This window comes from Bubalus kerabau, chromosome 20 (assembly GCF_029407905.1).
Source record: "Bubalus kerabau isolate K-KA32 ecotype Philippines breed swamp buffalo chromosome 20, PCC_UOA_SB_1v2, whole genome shotgun sequence".
Taxonomy (NCBI): domain Eukaryota; kingdom Metazoa; phylum Chordata; class Mammalia; order Artiodactyla; family Bovidae; genus Bubalus; species Bubalus kerabau.
In genome coordinates, this window is record NC_073643.1 from 56,232,487 (window position 1) to 56,249,757 (window position 17,271).

General features: G+C 53.3%; 1 protein-coding gene across 5 annotated transcripts in view; it reads right to left on the reverse strand.

Moving 5' to 3' along the window:
- The window catches only part of ATP2B2 (ATPase plasma membrane Ca2+ transporting 2), a 136,824-nt gene that overhangs the window by 116,270 nt on the left and 3,283 nt on the right, over positions 1-17,271 (reverse strand). The window lies entirely within an intron of this gene.

A 17,271-nucleotide genomic window follows, 5' to 3' on the forward strand; every position in this document is an offset into this window, starting at 1 on the left:
GTGATGAGGGTCAGGCACCAGAGGCCTCAGGGGACAGGTGCTCGGGAAGGTACTCATGTGCCAAACACACACACACACCCTACCCCAGATAACACCCACTACACGTACACACACCTGGATACTGATGTTCATATAACACCCCACTGTGCACCAGCACACACTGTAACCCAAACGCGCTGATGCCCACCGGGCACTCCACACTATCCCTCCCCCAGGTACAGCCTGATGCATCCTCATAACACACTCTACACCTCCAACAGCCCACTGTGCACACACTGACCTCATGACACGAACCCTGGTATACACACAGCCTTTGACACATAGCTCAGGGTGCAACACCCAACCCGCCTACTTTAGGGCCTAACCAAAGCCACACACACTCCCCAACACAGGGCCCCCCTTCGCACACACCCTGGTGGACACCCCTCCCCACATGCACACTGTCACACGTAGTCACATCTACAGGCGTCATCTTAGCCCCACCTCCTCCCCTCAGAAACACCCGTGCTCACAACCCTGTTTGCACACATGCCATGCCCACACAATCGGGGCACAACCCCCTCCCCCAAAGTTCACAGCTCCCAGGCTCCTCCCCCCAGCACAGATGGTTCCCCCATCCAGGTCTCCTGTGTCTGCTGATACGCACAGTTCTCCCCATAGGCGTGGGGATGGAAGAAAGCCCCCCGCCTCCACCCGCAGTCCGCAAGCACACTGGTCAAGGCCCTCGTGTCCTGGCGAGAGGATCCAGCTCACGTACATTCAACAGGATGTCACCGTGGCCGTCAGCATGAGCTGGGCGCCACAGAACCCTCACCTGGGGGCCCTGCAGTCCAGCACCACGGATAGCGGCTGCCACGGCCCTCGGGGAGCGCCGAGCACGGGCGGCTTCTCTCTGCCCGCCCGGCCACCCTTGCAGGAGTGTGGCATCTGTGAGGCTGCCAGGAGAGAACCCAATCCACCCAGACACCCAACACCAGTGGCCAAGGCCCCGGCAAGCGTTGGGTGACAAAGGGCCTCTGCTGAGCTCGGCCGGGCCTGGCACGGGGACTGGCCCCGCCCAGCAGGGATGGACAGCTGGCCATCCGAGGCCCAGGACAATGACGGTGAGGTGGCGGCAGGCAGATGGGACCAAGCCCCCACCCCGGCCCCAACCCCAGCCCCGACGTGTCCCTTCCCCTGCCCCTTCTCTTTCCTTCACAGCCCTTTCCTGTTGCACAGGATTTTAGAGCTGGAGGTGATTTCAGGGTTCCTCTCATTTTCCCAGGGAAGAACCTGAAGCTCAGAAAGGGAAAAGAACTTGTCCAGGGACACAGAGCAAAGGTGGATGGAGCCCAGAGGTGGCCTGGATCTTCCGGCTCCAAGCCCATTGCTCTTTCCCCTCCCACTAGGGGGCGCTCCCCCCTTTCTCGCTGAAGACCAGGACCGATGGCGGAGGAGCAACACAGGATTCCAAATCACAGCAATCCGGGTTCAAACCCGAGCTCTCTCACGTCCTGGCTGTGGGGTCCTGGGTGAGTCCTTTCACTTTTGTGAGGCTCGATTTCTTCGTCTATAAAAGAAGTCAGTCTGCCCTGGCCCCCGTGACCTCTCAGTGTACTGGAAACTAATTATGAGTCCTGTTCAAATCCAGTGCGTGTCCACTGGGGGTACAGGGCTTCCCAGCCTGGGGCAGGGGGTGCTGGAGCCACAGGAGAAGCCTGTCATGCCTCAGAGGGGGGCCCTTCACTCAGGGATGCCGTGGAAGCCTGGTTTTCGCACTGGGGCTGACCCGTGTCACGTGGAGTAGAACTTACAATGGAGCTGATGCCTTAAGCAGAGGCAGGAGGCACCAAAGTGTGTACTTGGGGCTCCCACCCACAGTCCTGCAGGAGCACTCATGGTCCTTGGCCACCCAAGCACACCCCGTCCCCAAACCCATGAGTTTGGACCCCAATGATACATCTCTGAGAGGAGCAGGTGGGGCAAGGACCAAGCAGGGCTGTGTGCAGAGATGCTGTAGAGCTTAACTGGAGGGGCTCTGGAAGACACAGCCTCTGGGTTCAAGTTCTGCCATCTCTCAGCAGAATGGGAGGCCAATTAACTTCAGTTTCATTATCTTTAAAAAAAAAAGCAGGGAGGGTAATAGTATCTACCTTGTAGGTATTATGAGGCTTACATGCATTATTTAATGCAGAATATTTAGAATCAAGACAAGCACATGGTAAGCACTAATGATCATAACTATCCATACAAGCACTTTTTGCGACAGATAGTCTTCTTATTCCCTAGAACACACACAGAGACCGAGACCAAGAGAGGTGAAGTCACTCATCCAAGGTCACAGAGTTAGTGAGTGGCAGAGCTGGGATTGAACCCAGGAGATCTGGATCCAGAGACATATTCTTAATCAGGAGGCTCTGCTGCCTTCCCTGGTAGTATCTCCCTCATGGGGCACTTACTATGCTTAAATGAAGTGCCATATGTGAACAAAAGTACTTCGCAAACCACGAGGGACTCTCTAACCCCGAGGTGCTGTTTTCTCTCTGTCCTCTTGCTACCTGCGGCGTGGCTTACAGGCACCGATAATTACATCTCTGACACCACGAGCTATGAGAACCGTTAGCAGTAATTATATCCGTGACAACAACAGTAGGCATCAGTTAATGGGCGACTGGTGATTTTAATGGCTGTTGTGTGAAGAGGAGCAATGATCTTCAACCATTTATGCATCCACCCTCCCATCCATCCATCCATCCATCCAATCATCCATTCATTAACTGTGCTGTGGGCACCTCCTTTGTGCCAGGCAGTGGATAATCCAGACATGGGTCCTGCCCTCCAGGAGCTGACAAGGGGCAAGAGAGACAATCAAAAGACCTGTTATAACATGATGGGTTTGCCACAGCAGGGAGTCAGTCCCAGATGCTGTGGATATCTAGAGCAGGAAGATGTGATCGGGCCCAGGGTATCAGGGAAGATTTTTCTCTTAATATGAGCAGGGAATATAGTCTTCCCCTGCAGGAAAATGGGCTGTGTGACTTTGGAGAAGTCACCTAACCTCTCTGGGGCTCATGAGCCTAGTTAGGTTGGCCCATCTGCCTTACTGGCTGCTGTAAGAACCCACAGAGACCCGGTGTATGGGTCTCTCTGCAGCTCCTGGCCCCTGGAGCAGACGCTCTGCAGTAAACTGGCTTCTGTGCCTCCTCCCACCTCCCTCCTACCTACCCCTCCTGTTGTTGGCAAGTGCACCTCCCTCAAGGTTGCAACGAGGTTCATTTGCAGCCAGCTCTCAACAGCACACTGACAGTCCCCCTGTCCTAAGTAATGGGCACACAGGCTGCTATGGACTGAATGTGTCCCCCTGCCCCAAGTTCATGTGTTGAAGGTCCTAATCCCCAGTGTGATGGTGTTTAGAGGGGGGGCATTTGGGAGGTAATTAGGTCATGAGGGTGGAGCCCTCATGAATGGGACTAGTCTTCTTATAAAAAGAGATTTGGGAGAGACGATCTTTCTTGACTGTGTGAGGACAGTGAAGAGACGGCCATCTGTAAGTTAGGAAGTGGGTTCTCACCAGGAACTGAATCTGCCGGTAACTTGATCTTGGACTTCCCAGCCTCCAGCACTATGAGGAAAACAATTTCTGTTGTCTAAGCTGCTCAGTCTATGGTATTTTGTTCTATAGCAACCCAAACTAAGGCATGGGCCTGGGCAGGGCAGAGAGCCAGTCCTAGGCCCAGAGAGGTTAAGCAACACCCTAGGGGTCACACAGCCACTGGGGCCACAGCCCCTTGAAAAGCTCCTCCCCGTTTTCCAAGCTCCTGCTGGGTGACCAAGCCTCTTTCCTGCCTGGGCCTGTTTCCCATGTGGAAAGTGAAGAGACTGGAGCAGTGTTCTCTGGGGTTCCTTCTGGCTCTGATACAACAGCCCCTTTGGACTCCAGGAGAACGTTCTGACAATATTGGGTTTGTGCATTTCAGTTTCATCTTATTAGCATTTAAATGACTCTGTACTGTTATACTTCAATGACTCAAGAGTAGGTTAGGGGCACCTTAATAAAAAGTCTTTGCCAGGAGAGACTGGCAGAGGAAGGAGCAATTTTTTTTTTTTTTGGAGTTAATTTAACAAAAAAGAAATCCATCTTTCAAAGGAAGGATTTTATTTTTTAAAAAAACACACCCCCAAACCTAAACCAACAGCTTTTCAAACCCTAACTGAAGGATGGTAGCTGGGACACTGCAAATGAATTAGGCGCTAAAAATAACTTTCGGATGCCGAATCCTTCTGTTTTCAGATGTGCTGAATTTAAATGCCACCTTAATATGTATTTATAAAGTCACTCTTTGGTTTGAATCTTCCCCGGCACCAATGAGTGAGCCATGTGGGGACACAGACCCCATCTGGAGATCCCCGATGACGAGGCCTGACGCTGACAGGTGGGGCTTCTGAGATTTGGGGCGAGGTGGGGGCAAGGCTCTTCACCCCTCCCTGTGCATCCGTCTCATCTTCCTGGAACAGAGCCAGCCCCACAGCCTCCCTCTTAGGGCCGGGTGAGGACTCAACTGACATGGAACTTGGCCCAGTAAGAGGGAGACTCATTAAACAGTGACTGTTCTGACGACGCTAACTTAACTCACTCCTCTCCTCTAGCTGCTCAACCAGACTGTCCCCACGCTGCTGTCCTTAACACAGGTCTCAGGCTGACGGTGCCCGCAAGGCCCCCAGCACAGTTCGGGAGGCTGGGGAGGGCCCTTGCTTGTAGGCACAGGTCGAAGGGCTAGTCTCCCTTCTGCTCTGGTCTTGACTGATCCCCACAGGCATCCCCTCTCCTGGATGGAAATTCTGGCCTTTCTGTAGCCCCTCCCCACACCCCACTCCAGCCAAGGGGACCCTCCTGCTGGGTGCTGACCAGGGTGAGACAGGGGAACTCAGCTGGCAGCTGGGGACAGAGGGACAGCCTCACTGGACAGTCAGGGGAGGGGCTGTAGTTTTTGCCTTAGCCGCCCCTCTCTGAGAGGTTTGTCCTTTAGGTTTGTGTGCGCGCGCGCATCAAAGCTCACAGTGACGGTTTCGGCTCTGAATTCTCACAGTCAAGGAGAGAGAACAGGGAAAGAGGAAGGGAACTGAAAATGAATGCCTCAGAAGCAAGTTTAGTGCTATTTTTAGAAAACTCCTATCCTGTTAACCAGAAAAGGAAGATCTAAAAAAAAAAAAAAAAACCCACAGAAACAGCCACGCATCGGCCTCAAAGGCACAGATGGCAGAAGCAGGGACAAGGGGTGGGTTGTTAGGGACTTGGGGTTTCTCACATAGCTTCCCAGCCTCCTGCCTGAATTGAGGGAGGGTGGATCCCCTGACCACCAGGGTCAACTCTCTCCACTGCCCCTTGTTCTCCACAGGAGTTTCCAGTGTTAGATGGTAGGGGAAACCCCACATTCCTGGTCCTCTAGCTGCCTCACATACCCACTCATCCATCCATCCATCCATCCATCTACCTACTCAATAAAAAGCTGCATCTCAGGCCCTGCCTCAGGCACTGGGATTCTGGAGAGAGCAAGGGAGGGAGAGAGCAAGACCACCTTTCTAGCTGAGGGTCTGCTTACTCTGCCACAGAGAGCCCCCCAGACCCCACGGTCAGGGTCTGCTGACCAAGTTGAATGATTCCTGCACGACTCTTGCTTCAGGTTTTGGGGCAATGTAATCCAAATGGCATCCCTGATTGCTCAGTTGGTAAAGAATCTGCCTGCAATGCAGGAGACCCCCGTTTGATTCCTGGGTTGGGAAGATCCGCTGGAGAAGGGGAAGGCTACCCACTCCAGTATTCTGGCTTGGAGAATTCCATGGATTGTATAGTCCATGGGGGTCACAAAGAGTCGGACGTGACTGAGCACCTTTCACTTTCAATCCAAATGGCACTTGCCTGGGAACTGCATCTGCGGAGCTCCAATCTCAGCTTTGCCTCCACTATTAACATGGATTGCTTAGCACACACTTGCATGGGCTGTTCAGTATCACTGTTTCCACCTTACAGGAGAGAAAGCTGGGCTCAGAGGGTTACAGACGGCCATTGCCTTACAGATGGGTGCCTGCTTGAGTCCAAAGCCTCTGTGTCCCATTGCCTTTCACCAACTCACAGAATAGCCTCAGACCACTGCCTTCTTCCCTGTGCCTCAGTTTCCTTCCCTATAAAGTTAGGGGGGATTTGACATATACTCAGTCGAGAGCCACTTTAGCACCATCCTCAAGGAGTATCCCATCACCAGATACTTGCTGCTCAGGACAGAGGCACTTCCTGAGCCTCCTTGCTGCCCTGCTGTGTCCAGCAGGAACGTCATCCTAGCTCCAAGCCGAGTCCTGCTTGGCTGGAGGCTGGAGGAAGGAGAAACGTCCTAGAACCTAGGGATCACAAGTGGACAAGAATTCACCTGGTGCCTTTGACACCCACTGGCCTCTGCATGGAAGCGCCTGCCTTCCAAGATTCGTACCCTTTATGTGCTCCCTGTTATACACCTTCCTTTAAAAAAAAAAAAAAACTTGGAGGGTTTTCTGTTGAAAGAAAAACAGTAAAGTTTAAAAAAAAAACACCTAGGAGGGTTTTCTGATGAAGGAAAAACAGTAAAATCATCAGCAGATGGAGGCAAGAAAGCTTAGCTGAGGCAGAAAAGTGTTGGGAGAGACTTCATCTTACCTCCAAGAGAGGGTACATGCAGTTCGAGGGCTCTGCCTAAGATGGATCAGCTGCTCTGTTCAGCGTCTTCTACGTGTGTGTGTGCATACTAAGTCACTCAGTCATGTCCAACTCGTTATGACCCCACGGACTGTGGCCTGTCAGGCTCCTCTGTCCATAGGATTCTCCAGGCAAGAATAGTGGAGTGGGTTGCTGTGCCCTCCTCCAGGGGAGCTTTCTGACCCAGAGATCGAGCCCGAGTCTCATGTCTCCTGCACTGGTAGGAGAGCTCTTTACCACTAGGGTCACCTGCGAAGCCCACAGTGTTCTCTGGTTTCAGCCAAATGTCTTGGCCACTTCCCCAGTCTCACCTCTCACCCTGCCCAACTCTCCCTACAGGTGCACTGACTTCCCTGGCTGTCCCCAGCCTCCAGCTCCTAACTAGCTAGAGGGACACCATCCCCTTTGGGCTTCATCTGCCTCCCTCTCTCCTGCCCCTGGCTTTGTCCTCACAGATTACAAGCGGAGGGCTGAAAGGACAAGAACAAACAAACAAACAATAAGGGGGACACTTGGATCATGTGTCCAGTACCATTCTATGCACTCCACCTTTGTTATCTCGTTTAATCCTTCACAACAACCCTATGCCACAGGTACCGCCACACTCTTATTTTACAGAGGAGGAAACAGGAAGAGTGCAGGGACTGCATGAGGTCTTTGGTTTGGGGGCGGGAGGCAGTCAGCTCTCAGACACATGCACACAGAAACTCTTAAGGGCCCAGTTACATCCTTCTTTCCACCAGACCAGGCTCCTGCCCGTTTTTCTGATCTCTGTAATGATACACGGGGTTCTGCCATGTCAGTGCTCTGACCATAAACAACAGGTCACTGGGTCCTTGGGGCTCAGGGAACCGTCTCCAGGGATGATGTGCTGATGGATGGATGCAGGTGGGTGCTAGGGAGGGATTGGGTAGCTAAGGCCAGGGAACCTGATAACCATAGGGCCCCCTCTCTCCCCTTGCCGGCTGACCAGCAGAGGCTGGGCGTGAGTGCTGTCCATGTGGTTGTGGTGCTGACTGACAGCCCCCCTGGGGAGGACAAAGAAACAGGCACTGGGGAACTGTCTCCACTGGGAGCTGTCCCCAAGGCCACAGTACTGATTTGGGATCTGGGGTGGGTATAGGGACCGCGTGTCAAGGAGCTGTCCGTGTTCTGTGGTGCTGACATAGGGCAAAGGGTTATAAGTGCCCCTAGAGCTATCCAGGACAGCAGTGCTGACTGACAGAGCACAGGCTTGGGACGTCTGAGCAGCTGGGTGTGGGTGGAGTAGGGAGGGCACAGGGCATTTTTCATGAGTTCTGTGATCAAGCATGGGTAGCTGACCCCAGGTATTTGGTGCTGTCGCTCAAAGCCAGGTTGTCAGGCAATGGGGTGTCCCTGTGAGCAGGCTTGAGCCAAGAAAATGGGACTAAGCAAAAGTTGTTTGGGGCCAACTGCATGACTATAGAGAAGACTCACTTTGATCCATCAGTGCCATCTGTCACCAATGCCAGAAACCCCACCATTACTGATCCATTCTCTTGTGCTGTGCTTTATCCTTTCCCTCTGGTTTCTGCTGGGACTGTATTTAAGTGGCTGCATCTCAGTGTGTCTGAGTTTATAAAATTCATTCCTCCATGGAATTGGGAAGGAAAATTCACCCACAGAAGTGCCAAAGAATGAGTTTAAGTTGGGAGACTACTTTTGAATCGCTAAGTTCTTTGGGGTCCAAATCAGGGAAGCAGGCAGCTAAGGCTTGAGGAAAAGTCATTCTATGTGGCCTGAGCACACAGAGGCCAAGAAATAGAACTAAATAGAAAAGAGAGAAAGGCAGAAAAGCAGGATTCCCAGATTCAGAGGAGGAGGGGAGTCAGACTGATGAGGGCACTGGCAGGAGGTGGTATTTGTATGTGTTGGAGGATGCTTTTCAGATTTTATTTCTCACTACTGAAGTGAGTCTTCTGGGCTCAAGAAGAACTATCCCTGGTTGGTGGCTGTGCACTCACTGCCTTTCATGCTCCACCCAAGGTCACCTCCCTCCGTGACTCCTTGGTGGATAGCTAGCGATCTCTGTCCGGACACTGACTTGGCCTCAGACCTAAAGGCAATGGATCAGAAGCCCTGGAAGCCAGAGGAGGAGCTGAGAGCAGGAGCAGCCTCCAAGGCTAACGTTTCCTCTCCTTCCTCTCTTGATAAACGCTTCTCTGAGTGGAGCTCAGGACCCCAGGGCAGGGCTGCTCAAAGTGTGGTTGCCCAGGCATCACCTGGGGATTGGCTGAAACATGGAGTTCCAGGCTCAGGCCTGCAGAAATGAGTCAACCTCTGGTACTGGGGCTGGGAATTTTTAAACAGGCAGAACCACTGCCCTAGAGTTCGAGGGGATTCCATTGCAGTCCTTCTTTGGGGCTTTCTTCCTCTTGTAGCCAACATTCCACTGGTTCTGGGTTCTAGACTCCTGTCTTGCTCTTGTAACCCAGTCTATGGCTCAAAATCACCTCCAGCTCCCGCTTTCTCAAATGCCACTTCCTGCTGGGAATGACTCCCACCAGCCGCTCCAGGGTCCTTCTGTCTCTACACTCTTGCTCACACCTGATGACCTGATCCCTTCTTCCCACTCTATAATAGCTTCTCTGAACAATTCTGCCCAGGGGTCCGTACCGCTTCTCTGTTCTGGGCGAACTCTGGGCTTTCCCCACAGTCCTGCCTTGACCCTCTTAATGCCTCACCTCTCCCTGGCAAAGCCACGCACCTGACATCAACTTGCATCCTAATGTGAGTGGTTCCCCAACTGACATTTCCACTCGGCCCTTTCTCCTAAGCTCTAGAACCAAACTCCCCATGACTACCAAATGTCACCTCTGAAGGTCGTTCAGGCTCTCAGACTCTCCCAAATGTCCCCATCCTTCTGTGACCTCTGTGTCAATAAAAAGCATCTCCCCAGGGTTGGACCATTCAATTCACTCCATTCAGTCGCTCAGTCGTGTCCGACTATTTGCTACCCCATGGACTGCAGCACGCCAGGCTTCCCTGTTCATCACCAACTCCCGAAGCTGGCTCAAACTCATGTCCATCGAGTCAGGAGTTGGACCATTAGGGTTGCTCTTGACTCTGTTCCCTCTTTGTACTCAATCAGGTGCCCGAGCCAGGGGGTGGTGGGGTAAGAGCTCAGGCTTCATCATCTTCCTCCCTGGCCTGGGCTCCTGACCCTGCTCGGGTTCCTCATTCACAGCCTCTTGACTGGCTCCTCACCCCCTTCACAGTCCCCAGTGTGATGCTGGGAGGGACTCCTACTTACTGAGTGGCTCCGAAAACATCTGATTCCACAATAAGCCCATGAGGGAGACATTCTTATGCCTAGTTTACAGATGAGGAAACCAAGATTCAAAGAGGTGAAATAACACCATGTCCAGGTCACATAGTTAATGAGCGGCTGAGCCAGGAGTAGAGTTGGGACCTGTCTGACTCTAAAACCTTTCAGATTTGAGCATGCCGTGCTTTGCATTAAAAACATCACTGGCTCCTTCATGCCTGTTTAAAAAAAAAACAAAAACATATTCACGACCACTGCATCCAAGATCCTGCTTCACTGGCTCAGAGCCAACTTTCCTGGGCTCTGGTGTGAGTGAACTCCTTGTGTTTCCTAAACAACAAACACGTGCTCCTCCTCCTCATCCCCCACCCTCTGTATACACTGTTTCCTCTCTCCAGGATTGTCTACACCCACTTTGCCACTATTCAAAACCTTCCTTGCAGGGACTTCTCTGGCAGTCTGGTGGTTAAGACTCTGCCTTCCAACGCAGGGGGTGTGGGTTCCATCCCTGGTCAGGGAGTTAAGATCCCACATGTCTTGTGGCCAAAACACCCCAAACATAAAACAGAAGCAATAGTGTAACAAATTCAATAAAGACTTAGCATCAAAAACCAATTTTTAAAAAAGGACAGTAACAAAAACATCCCTTCCTCTCTAAGGTCCAGCCTTAATGCTAACTTCGCTGTGATGTATCACTGTTGTTCAGTTGCTCAGTCGTGTCTGACTCTCCGCAACCCCACTGACTGTAGCCCGCCAGGCTCCTTTGTCCATGGGATTTCCCAGTCAAGAATACAGAGTGGGTTGCCATTTCCTTCTCCAGGAGATCTTCCCAACCCAGAGATCAAACCCACGTTTTCCGAGGCTCCCACATTGTCAGGCATTCTCTAATTCCTCTGCTAAACATTTGAACCCCCTTGCCTCTTCCAGTCCATCACATGTGGCTCATTCCTTGACTTTGACCCTCCACCCTCAGTCTTGGGGTGGGTTCTGCCAGCTTGCCTCCCCCACTAGATTAAACTCCCTGAGAACAGAGCTTCCCCAGCACCCAGCACAAGACTGGTTTCCACCAGTGCTGGTTCCGTGGCTGAGGAAACAACCTGCCTGGAAAGACAACAGATCTGGGGTGCAGTCCGCATTTGGAAAGTGGAAACTGGTCGGCCGAGTGGCCGCACGAGCGGATGCTGAATGCAGTCGGGTGAAGGGGGGAAGCGTTACAGCCAGCAAGCTGGCAAATTGGCACCTAAGACTTGGGAAGCAGATGCTCCAGTATCCCATTTCACAGACGGGCAAATGGAGGCTTTGCCAGGTTAAGGAAGTTGTCTAGGGTCACATCACCGTTGGATTGGAGCCCAAGCAATGTGCCATCAGAAGCCCTGCCTAAGTCCCTTCTGAGATGAGTCAGAAGCTGGGCAGCTGGCGGCACAGGCAGCGGGACTCGCTGGGGCGTCTCGGGTCCAGCAGGGGGCACCTCTGCCCGTGTGGAGCACACCGCTCAGGTCCACGTCTTCTGCCACGCCCAGTGCTACATCCCACCAGGGATCCTCGCGGTCTGGCCCTCATACTGTCCTCCACCCCCACGCATCTCTGTTCTCTACCCAAAGCTGGAGGGCAGGGGTAAGGTCAGGGCAGGGCACTCAGAATCTGTCAGGAGGTAGATCCAGGCTCAGGCCCAGGGACCTGGTGGGGTGCTGGGAGCACAGGGCACCCCCACACCTAGCCTGTCCTCCACGCTGACTGCCCTGGCCCCAGAGCCATGGCCCTGGAGGCTCCAGACCCCAGACCCCAGAATCCCGCGCCTCGTGTGACCGTGGCCTCTCTTTGGCTCCCGCACAGGGCAGGCTGGCTCTGCAGCCCTTCCCCTGACGCGGCATGGCTGTCCCGGCCACTGTAACAGAATCTGCCCGGCACCTTGAACAGATGGTGCTGCTTCTAAAAATAACGCTCCCCTGCGCAGCCGGTCCTGGCGACAGAAGGGGGTGCGGGTGGGGCTGGGGGCCGCGAGCTGCGCTCACCAGCCATCTGCACAGAGACAGATGCGAAGGCAGCCTCCCCAGGGACGCGGGCCCAGGGGACCCCAGCCTCACGGAAGCTGTTGCAGAGCCTCGGGCCTGCTGCCGAGGTGCGGCCCTGAAGTGAATGCAAGGAGGCGAGGCGGGGGTGTGCCGCCTGGCATTCCCACTCGGAACACCGCTCTTCTTTGCCTGTCACCTTTGACCCCATGTCTCGGTCCCTATGCCCACAATCCCTAGTGCCATCTTCTCTAGGGAATTTCCTTCCACTCCCAGGGAAGCTTCTCCTTCCATCCATAGAGTCTTTAACCACTTTTCATTGGACTCACAACCTAGCCGGGTCAGAACCCCTTTGTTTGAGGCTGAGCACCAAAGAATTGATTCTTTCGAACTGTGGTGCTGGAAAAGATTCTTGAGAGTCCTTTGGACTGCAAGAAGATCCAACCGGTCAATGCTAAAGGAACTCAACCCCGAATATTCGTTGGAAGAACTGATGGTGAGGCTGAAGCTACAATACTTTGGCCACGTGATCCAAAGAGCTGACTCAATGGCAAACACCTTGATGCTGGGAAAGACTGAGGGCAGGAGGAGAAGGGGGAGACAGAGGATGAGATGGTTGGATGGCATCACAGACTCAATGGACATGAGTTTGAGCAAACTCTGGGAGATAGTGAAGGACAGGGAAGCCTGACGTGGTGCAGTCCAGGGGGTCTCAAAGAGTCGGATATGACTGAGCAACTGAACAACTACTCTTTTCCCAGCCCCTTGTCACTAAACAAGAGAGTAAGAGAGATCTGGGTGAGAACCCTCAATCTGCCAGCTCTGAGTGATCATGGGTAAATCAGGGCAGCTCTCTGGCCTCAGTTGCCACATCTGTAAAATGGACACAATAATCGTCCCTACCTTGCAGGGCGGCTAAAGAGATAGCATGAGTTGATTCCGGGTACAGGGTTCAAGCCAGGGGCTGGCCAGCGAGAGACACACAATCAACAGGAATGATAGCGATTTCTAGATGAGGAAACAGAAACCCTGAATGGAAGACACTGGCCCAAGGCCACAGAGCAGGTGTTGGCAGAGCCAGGTTCAGGCCCAAGGCCTCTGCCAGGGCTTTCACCCCCTGAAACAGCCCTCTCTAATGTTCCAGGGATGTGTCTCACCTTCATGCTTGTGCAGGATTTTCCCTGAGTGCTAGTCCATCTCCAGTCCCAGGAGCTGGCCAGGAGGCCTAAGGGTCTCCTTGAAAACACCTCCTCCCCATATCTTGCAAAGAACCAGTCCTGAACCGCAGCCTGACCCTTCCAGCTTCTCAAGGAAGTTCAAATCCTGCCAGAAAGTTTAAGAGCTCAAAATCCAAAGTGCTCCCAAGGCCCCAGGAGACCCCAATCCTTGGACCCTGGAAGTACCCACATAGGCAGACTTCTCACAATGGCCCCCAATGGCTCTGCCCCCTCTGATTTCCCAGCCTTGCAGGGGCTCTCCTCCTCCTCCCAAGTCTGGTGATGAGGCTACCTGGCAGTGGTGGGGGTGAGGGGCTCTGTCTACTTCCTTTTCCCTGGGCATGGCCCAGCACTCCCATCACCATGAATCTGCTTTCCAAAGGTCCTCCTCCAGCCATGGCTGCCCTTCCCCTCTGTGCTGGGGTTCCTCATGGCTCTGGAAGCCTCCCAGAAAAGGAGGGATACAGGGACTCCTGGAGGTACTGATGTCTCCTAGATTCCAGGCCTCATGTCACACTGCCTCTAGGGCCTGCTTTCTGTGGGGTGTACTGCAGGGGAGTTTACGTTTGGGGTCTCAGATGCAGTCAAAAATCATGCTCAAATTGCGTACAACTCCAAGTCCCGGAAGCTTTCTCCAGACCCCCTCACTCACTCCCTGCCTCTCTAGACACTTCAGTCCCTGCCACCTACCGCTAATCAGGGACTTCATTTCCCCAGACTCCTTGTTACAACCGACTGACCAGCCCAGAGCTGCCACCTCTCTCTCCCTCTCCAGGGTCAGGCCTGACATGAAACGGGTGCCAGGTTTTTTTGGGGGGCTTCTACGTGTGCATCTTTAGAGGGGGTTCACAGACCCCAATGACATCAGGCCTGCTCAGAGCCAGTCCTTGTCCACCACATCCTGGACTCCCCACTCCAGGAAGCCCCTCCCCAGAAGAGGTTGTTGTTTAGCAACTCAGTCGTGTCTGACTCTTTGTGACCCCATGGACTGCAGTCTGCCAGGCTCCTCTGTCCATGGGATTTCCCAGACAAGAGTACTGGAATGGGTTGCCATTTCCTTCTCCAGGGGCTCTTCCTAACCCAGGGATCAAACCTGCAAAACCCGTGTCTCCTGCCTTGCAGGCAGATTCTTTATCACTGAGCCACCCGGGAAGCCACTGTTTGTAAAACTCGAGGGAAAGCCAGAAGAGGCTCTGATCCCCCAAGCTTACTTGAATCCAGAGACCAGGAGGGCCCTCAGAGGTCAAAATCCCTGTGACCCCCAAGCCCCTTCATAGCACCTGTATAAAGTCCTGCTTGTGTTCGCGTGCCTCCCTTGACAGGGGTTTCACTCTCTCCTTCCACCTGGGGCTTCCCGCATGGCTCAGTAGGAAAGAACCCACCTGCCAACCAGGAGACCCAGGTTCGATCCTTGGGTCGGGAAAAATTCCCCGCAGGAGGAAATGGCAACCCATTCCAGTCTTCTTATCTGGGAAATCCCATGGACAGAGGAGCCAATGGACTACAGTCCATGGGGGGTCACAAAGAGACTGATTTGATTTAGTGACTCCACACCACCAATGCTCGTAATTCCTAAATTCTTTCGGTCGAGCTGAAATCTTGCTAACATTTTTTGTTTGTCTGTTTCACGGTTAATGGACTCACACACAGTAACCCTGCTCCCTCTTCTCCTTTGGACATTCATAACTATGGGCGCACACATGTGTGTGTGCCGGGGCAGAATGTGTGAATGGCTGTGCAATCCTGAATATACAGACAGGTGTGTGTCCATGTATGTCAAGGTGGGGGAGCACACATGTAGGTTGCACATCGGTGTGTATAAACTTGCTTTAACGTGTCTGAGTGCGGGCTGTGCTGGGACGTGCAGAAATGTATGTATTTTGGAAAAAATAAGACTTTAGGTATAGGGGGCTGTACAGGGAGTCATGAGTCATGGCGAAGAGTTTTATTACTACCTTGAGATTACCTTAGCCTCCCAGCTTGGGAGATGGGTGGGTGGTGAGAGGGGGCACCCACAAAGGCTCCGGAACAGAACAGAAGGCCAGGCTGTAGCAGAGGCCTTGTCACTGCCTCCACGGCCAACTGCAAGGTGGCCCTGAACCTCTGAACCCCACAGCACGTCACCAGATGACTTCATCTCTTAGGGAACTCTGCCATTAGGACTTGCCCTGAACAAAATGACAGTGACCACAAAATACCATTTATATGAGAGCGGTCATAAAATGCTTTCCAGCTTGAAGTTCACAAAGGATCCACTGATTATTTATATTTCATGAATAAAGACGAGAAAGACACAGGTGCCTGTGGTGGGGGGCCCGGCAGAGAGTGACGTCTCTGGGGGGAACCTAGGGGCTCAGAATCCTGCACAGAACATACAGCTCCAGGGCTGGTCACCCCAGCCATGGTGGATGGGCCGCGGGAGGTCTGCCCTTAGCTGTAACTGTGCCACTGGTCTTACCTCTTTGAACCTGAGTTTCTCCATCTGTAAAATGAGGAGGTCAGATTAGACAGCATCTAAGAGACCCTTGCGTACCGGCTTGTGCTAAGTCTTGGACACTGGATCAGGCCCACAGAGGGGGCCCTCTGTGGTTCTGGAATCCCCTCCCCAAGGGGCATGTTTGCCTTCAGCTTGGCCAGAGTCATCTCTGGACACTGGGACATCTATAGGGGTGGGGAAACTTTCTGCTTTAAAAAATAAAAATAATCAATTCGATGCTGCCTTGTGAAAAATCCATCCTGGTTTAGCACAAGCTCTTCCCTCCCACTTGCTTCTTCTCCATCTGCTAGACTCCTATTCACCCTGCAGGGCCCCACTCAAGAGAGCCCCCTCCTCAGTGAACACTATGCTGAGCCCACCCTCCAGGCAGAATCAGTTGATCCCTCCACCGGGCTTGACCATTCACACCAGGGGACTATGTCCACCCCTCTCCGGGTCCCCAGGGTATCTGACAGGGTCAGTGTCTAACAGAGGCTTGCTGACTGACCACAGAAACCCACAGCTTGACCTCAGAAACAGAGAACCAGAGTGCCTGGGACCTGGGCTCATCCACTCCTTCCACAGGGGCTTGCTTTTGAACACAAAGGCGGAGAGCATGCACTGAGAACCTACTGTGTGCCTGCACTGGATGGTGCCTCCAGGAAGGATGGTTCCTGCAGCCCAACTAGAGGAAATGAGATCACCTCCCTGGTGGGGAGGTGGCCACAGTAATCATGGCATCAGAGCAGCAGTAACAGCAATGGAAAGAATCACGCATGTGCCAGTCGTGTCTGACTCTTTGTGACCCCATGGCCTACAGCCCATCCATGGGATTCTCCAGGGCAGGAATACTGGATCGGGTGGCCATTTCTTCCTCCAGGGGATCTTCCTGACCAAGGGATTGAACCTGGGTCTCCTGCATTGCAGGTGGATTCTTTACCATCTGAGCCACCAGGGAAGCCTAATTTTATTACAAGTGAGTGCTGCTCCTTATATTTAATTTTTTCTATGCACAACCTTGTTCACACCCACAACAGCCTCCAAGGTCAGAATTCTGATTTCCTTTCCTCTACAGAGGAGGACACTGAGGTTCAGATGGTGGGGTGTCTGGCCAAGGTCACACTGGGTTCTGCAGTAGGGTCTGACTCCCAAAGCTATACTCTTGACCTTGGCATGCAACAGATTCCCAGACCTGGACCCAGTGGATGTCACAGGAGTGGAATGTGTTGTTCTGCTGGAGAGAGAAAGCCAGGGCCACCCTGTTCCCCTGCCTCAAGGAGGAGGATACAGTGCCTGGCCTCCAGGTGGGCTGCGGGCTGAGGGCTGGGAGGAGGCCCCTAGGCTTGGCCAACTTCAGCATCCGTAAGGAAATCCCCAGTGGGATTCTGGTCCATTCCATTGCTGACAGGTGCGAGGCAGGGTCTTTGGCTGACCTGGCAGGCTGAGTGTGAGGGGCTGGTAAGCAGATGGCAGTCCCTTCCTGTGTTTGGAAGAAGTCAAGGGTGAAATCCTGGAGCCGCCAGCCTGGCTGCGTCACCTGCTGTTAGAAACCGCCCCCGGGCCTGGGGGCTGGCGGC